We start from the raw sequence: 6,568 nt of genomic DNA, 5'->3' as shown, positions 1-6,568 counted from the left end.
ACCGTATAACAGCAATACAGAATATTAATTAAATGTAAAAAGGTAAAGGTGGTTATTCCCATGTTGCTAAAATTTGAAGTTAAAACTGTTTCGTAATAAACAGCATCAAATAAGTTTGGTGTCATGATAGATAAGAAATGATGATTATTACATTATAGATTATGATATGATAGAAGTAATGATTCGTAACAACACAGATTCAGATTCAATGGATGCTGTAGACCACGGGTTCCCAAACTTTTCAGCCCGGGACCCCCAAAATAACAGTGCCAGGGACTCGAGACCCCCACTATCCTCGGAGGTGGTTAAAGTATACAAACATTGCACGCAACTGCGCACATGCACTTATTAGGTCTATCCAAACAAGCGCATTATGACAACACAGAAGAACAGTCTAACATAATATGACTTTGCAGTTATTTACTCATTACTTTACTTGTTGTTATACATAAACCATGAAAATATTACTACGGATGGTCAAATTTCATCAAACTGATTGGAGTGCTGATGGATGTCCTCTTTATGCAAATGCTGGGCTCTTTTCGTACCTGAGGACGATGGCCTTTCTGACTGCAGCTCTTCTCTGCCCTCCTCCGCTGGCCTCCCTGCGTTGTCTTTGGTCGATATTAAACAACGTTTAATTTCGACAAATAAAAATATCCTAAATTTAAAGCGTGAAACATAATCTGCTGCACATATGGGAATTGTTGCAACTAACCTAATGCGGTTGCTAATGTGACGTAATCACCTCAGGGGTCATGATCGAGGGGGAGGAAATTCCTAAGGCTGATGGCTTTTTATTTGCATGGTTTTATTTTTAACTTAACTAATATTTTTATATTTTTTGCTACACTTATTGATTAAATACGCTATTCCTAATAATAAAATATATATTTCTGGAAATCATCTTGCGACCCCACCCTCGCGGCCTTGCGACCCCTACTTTGGGAACCCCTGCTGTAGACCACACTAAGCATAGACACTTTCATTTGGTATGCATATACAAAATCAGGCTAGTAGGAATAAAATCTTATTTACCTAATATTTTCATTTTTCGTTTAAGAAGACTTGGAATAGCAAATATAGTAAGTGGTACAGACTAATGTTGTTTTGTCCTTTTAAGAGGACAGCATCTATAGCAGACCTGCAGTAAGATTCTTTAAAAAAAACTCTTTGTGAACATGGAAAAAATAACAGCATGTGGATTCGGAACAGCATGAGGATCAGTAAATGATCACAAACTTTTTACACATTCAGAAAACCCAACAAATAGTACAAGCCATAAATCTCTTCCATACATGTCAAATTAAATATACAATACCATCTGATCTGATCTCTATTAAAAATTGATAGTGATATACAGTACAAGCACTTTCCATAATTCAGTTTGCAGGTCCATAGTTCAAAACAATTACACAGTTTAATAAGTATCAAGTCACATTCATTAAAATGGATGGGGGAGGCCTCCCAAGACACTTACATGCACTTACGTTTAGACTCTTATATGCTTAGAACTGTGTGTGCGTGCGTGTATGTTTACATCTGATGTCTAATGATAGCCCACTTAATTGTGTAATCTGTGTATTTGTGCCTATGTTAGCTTCTGTCTAAATGAGACTGTCTATGTTTGGAACATTGTTTACTTACTGAGTACTGTATATTATAAAATGTATTGTATAATGCATTCTGGACAGAATGAGTAGACACATTAAATGCTTCAAATGTCAAACAGTATAAACATTAAGTATTTATTCTGTTATAAATGATCAACTTGCATTCAGGTTGCGTACATATTTAAAAATCTAAGATCTAATTTTGTCTATAATGCAAGAAAAATATGTTAAAATTTGTGGCTGATGTTATTTCAGTTTATTTGTCATCCTAGAAATGAAAAGGCAAGCTTGACTGTATTGTATCGTGGAATACAGTACTGTGTGCATATTTGCTAACATTTCATTTTAACAAAAATATGCATACTACAGTATATAATTTGTATACTGCAATATAGAATAAGTGAGAATAATATAATAGTATGCTATTCTGAAAATAGTATTTGTGTTTGCATTCAGCCTGTGAATCTGAAGGCATGCGGTATGAAGCAACGTGTAAACACACACACAGCCTCTTTATATAATGACAATTCCTCGGGTGCATATTCCCATCTTTGTCACCATAGCAACGGAATCTAACGGGCTGACATTCCCGTCTCTAGGGGCCTAGCCTTGTTCTCCTGTTCACATGCAACACAGCTGTTTCATCCCTCAACAAAGCAATTAACACACAGGGTCAAAAAAGGAATCTCTCCTCTAAATATCAGTCTTCACACTGTGGGAATGTGTTCTTATCTGTCGTCGTATGCACTGTGGGAAACATCAGTGTGGTGTTGACACAGTTATGACACTAACAAGATTAATGAAATTAGTCAAATGATCATACTGCTTTCATTTGAAATCTGTAAAGACACAATATTTGGTAACTCCCTACGAAGTAGAAAATCAATACATAACCCTTTTTTGCACTTTAAAGGTGCTGTGTGTCATTTTTTGGAGGATCTATTGACAGAAATGCAATATTATATTCATAACTATGTCTTTAGAGGTGTATAAAGACCTTACATAATGAAGCGTTTTGTTTTTATTACCTTGTTTCTTCAGAATCCCTAAACGGACAAACCACTCTACAGAGAACATTTCAAAAATACATTATCTCCTTCAGGAAAGAAGTGAACATGACAACATCTTTGTTCTGTATCAGCCTCCACAGTCCTTTAAAAGGAAGGGGGAAGGGGTAGAGTGAGCCGTTGGTTGCAATTCGCAAACTCATCACTAGATGCCGCAAAATTTCATACACCGGACATTTAAGTATACTACTATGTTCCTGTTTAGGTATTAATACTTGTTTTATACTCGAAATATACCTTTAATTCTACTTGTACTGGAAATCAAAATCATAACTTCTTTTCAACCAACTAAAATATTAGAAAACCGATTGCATTCAAATATTTAAGCAAAACTAACAACAATTAGTAAAGTCAAAAAGTAACAACTAAACTGAGTCAAAACATTTACTTATATTCACAAAGTTTTTAGGAAAATAAGCTTTCCTGTGGCTCAGTGGTTAGAGCATGGTGCTAGCAATGCCAAGGTTATGGGTTCGATCCCAGGGGATTGCACATAGTCATGCTTCCTCCAGAACTGTGGATGGCGCCTACGTCATGAACTCTGGTCTCTCCACTCCTGAAGGAGGCGCCATTGCCCCTGGCCACCCTAATTTCCCACACCTGTGTTTGACCATTTAGGCCCTGTCCCAAATGGCACACTCCGGTCTTGTGGACCTCCTCTGAGTCCACACTTGGTGACGTCAGGAAGTGCAGACCTATAGGGCACGAGTCCACAAGGGTACATGGGAGTGCATTTTGGGACAGACTTGAGGTCATCACACCGGAAAGAGCAAGCGGTGCTTTCTAATCTCTCTCGCGGTACTTTGTTGTCATTCGCTGATCAGTCTGCGCAGCGCCGCGTGAAGTCGACCACACTTGTTGTCCCATTGTAGTTATTTGGGACTGGAGCTGCCGGTTTTTATTGTTCAGTATTTCATATGTTGATATACCACCCGAGCATTATACAACAGATACTTATGTTCGTAATGCATTAATTTGTCATGACGTAAATGCAACTTCTTATGTATATGTATTTATTTGTATACACTATTCTTCTGTATACACTTCTTAATATGCATATATGTAGTTATTTAATATTTCTCTATAATACAGAAGCTGTGTTGTTCAGCTTTACAGAGCCCAGAGACAACTAGATATAGATCCACAACAAAACATGGCTTATTACCTTAAGAAAATGCACTGCATTAAAAGTTTTTAATCGTGAATAGCTGGCTTAATAGAAAATAAATAAGCAATAATAAGAATAAGTAACTAATTAATTTAGAATTTTATCAAAACATACATTTAAAAATGTATCCGTCATGTTTACGTATATGTCATCCATGACACTCCTCCCATCCGTTCTGTGATTGGGCACTCGCAAGGATTCCTGGGTAGGGGACTTCAGTGGAGTGTGCGTCAATGCGGGCTTCGCCGAAGACCGCATCGAGGGCACAAAGGAGGCGCTTGCGAGCAGACTTCGGAGCGCTAAAAAGACAAATGGGACACCCTACGGACTCGTAGACTTGGCGAGAACGCGCAATTTAAGTCCACGAGACTGCAAGTGTGCCATTTGGGACAGGGCCTCATCCACACAAATTGGTGAACTTAGTAATTGCACGTTATTTTCTTACATTGAAAGAAACTCAATGAATTGACACAGTCTTATTTGTAAGACTGTATCGCTTAGGATAAAAGTTTCTTCTAAATTAATACATGTAAATATGTATTAATGCAATATCGCTCGTGTAGGAGTGTGATAGAGATATTGTATGTATACAACATTTACACGGCACAAGTGTGTATCTATATCAGAAACAACATCTTGCAGAAACGTTATTTCTATTGCACTGCGGGCAGTTTCCATTGCTTTTTAATGTAAACATGCGCTTGTTTTGAGTAGCAAGTTCTCACTCTCTCTGTTTATATGGCGGGTCGCAACCAACTTGTTCAGATGCATGTTTTACTTACACCACCATTGCGAAAATTAACCATGTTTTTTTTTTTGTGGTACAAGTGTAGTAACCATGGTTTTTTGGTGCATTGATTACTTGGTTTTACTACAGTAACCATCATTTACTATGGTTTTTACAAAAAACATGGTTTTCAAAACCATGATTATTTTGTGATAACCATCGTTTTACTACAGTAACCATGTTTTTTTGGTTTTAACTGTAGTAAAACCATAGTTTTTCAATTTTAACTGTAGTAAAACCAATATAGTATAGAGCATTATTATTTAAAATTTTATCCACACTGGATGCGACGCGACAATCCTGATAGAACAAGCTGTGTCGCGTCGCGCCGGTTCATGCTGCGTTCACACCAAATGCGAATCAAGTGATTTGCGTGAGTAATTGATATACAAAGTCAATGCAAAGACGCGAACTTGCGCTGCACAACGCGAGAAGATGCAAAAAATTTCAACTTGAGCGAGAAATTCGAGCAAAAAGCTCATTGACAGCCATTGTTTGACATGTCCGGACAGGTGAAGACACACACAGTCGCGCAATGTTTTTCGCGTCACTTGCACGAAAAAAACGAACTATTCCCGCAAGTAATAAAGAGCAAAGAACACAATGCTTCGCTTTTGGTGTAAACACAGCATTAGTTTAGTGGCGGAAGGATACAAATGGTGAAGTGGTTTCTGTGGTGATACTGGTGGAAAATCGCATGGCTCTCAGCCAATCAGATTTGAGAACCAGAAAGAACTGTTGTATAAAACAAAAGAACTTATTGAACTGTACTCATTGATTTTGTGTAGTTATTGATTAAGTCATTGAACCTGTGAGCTTTTTTACATATTAGAATAAAACGTACGATATATAGTTTGCATCTTAAACAAGTTTAGTGTTTTCTCGATTTTGTACCATACACTTCGTATTTCGATACTTGAACCTCTATCGATTAAAAATCTTCCTCTTTAGCCACAACTGTATTATCTACTGTGGCAGGAGGGGCGTGGTTCAGCGAGGACTGCAGCGGGAGAGAGAGTTGGGAGACGAGCGGTAAGTGAGTGGGGTGAGTGCAAATGACGAACACCTGTGTCCTGCTCCAGTAACTGGCGTGGGGAGGCTTAAAAACCAGCGAGGCAGCAGAGCGAAAAAAGGAGAGAGACGGAAGCTACCACTGGGTGCTGAGACGGACGTCGGGAGAAAGACGGGCTAAGGAAAGTTCTCCAGTTATTGAGACTGTTTTTGCTTTATGTTTGGAAGCGCGTGTGGCGCAACGTCGAGTGACGAAGAGAGAAATAAACTTACCAGTGGTAGTAACCCCGATCCCAGCCTCCTTCCTGTGTCTATTGAACTTTGTTACAGTGGTGCCGAAACCTGGGAGAAGGAAGGAAGCAGGAACGCCGCGGCCAAAATGCAGAATCGGCCGGCCTCGCCATTTGCGGAAGTGATTGCATCACTCGCGGTCCTCCACCGAGAACAGCATCAGGCCCTGCTGCAACTGAGGCAGGACCAGGAGAGCCGGTTCCAGACTATCATCCAGGCCCAGCAGGAGGACCGCGAGATGTTCTGGAGCTGGATGGACCAGGGGGTTCAGACGGGGACACACGCCAGGCAGACACCACCCACCCACCTGTTGCTGACCAAAATGGGCCCGCAGGATGATCCAGAAGCGTTCCTGGACCTCTATGAAAGAGCAGCGGAGACCAGCGAGTGGCTGAGGGAACAGTGGGCTCTGCGGCTGATACCGCTCCTCTCCGGAGAGGCACAGGTGGTGGCGCAACAACTGCCCCCCGAGAATCTTCTGGTCTATCCTGAGCTAAGGAGAGCCATTCTACAACGAGTCTGCCGGAGCCCTGAGGAACACCGCCAGCGATTCCGGTCTTTGGGATTGGCGGAAACCGGTCAACCCTATCTCCTAGCTCAACAGCTCCGGGACTCCTGCCGCAGATGGCTG

This window comes from Triplophysa rosa, unplaced genomic scaffold (assembly GCF_024868665.1).
Source record: "Triplophysa rosa unplaced genomic scaffold, Trosa_1v2 scaffold287_ERROPOS314419, whole genome shotgun sequence".
NCBI classification, from domain to species: Eukaryota; Metazoa; Chordata; class Actinopteri; order Cypriniformes; family Nemacheilidae; genus Triplophysa; species Triplophysa rosa.
The sequence above is the reverse complement of the archived record's forward strand: the minus strand, read 5'-3'. Positions refer to the sequence as shown.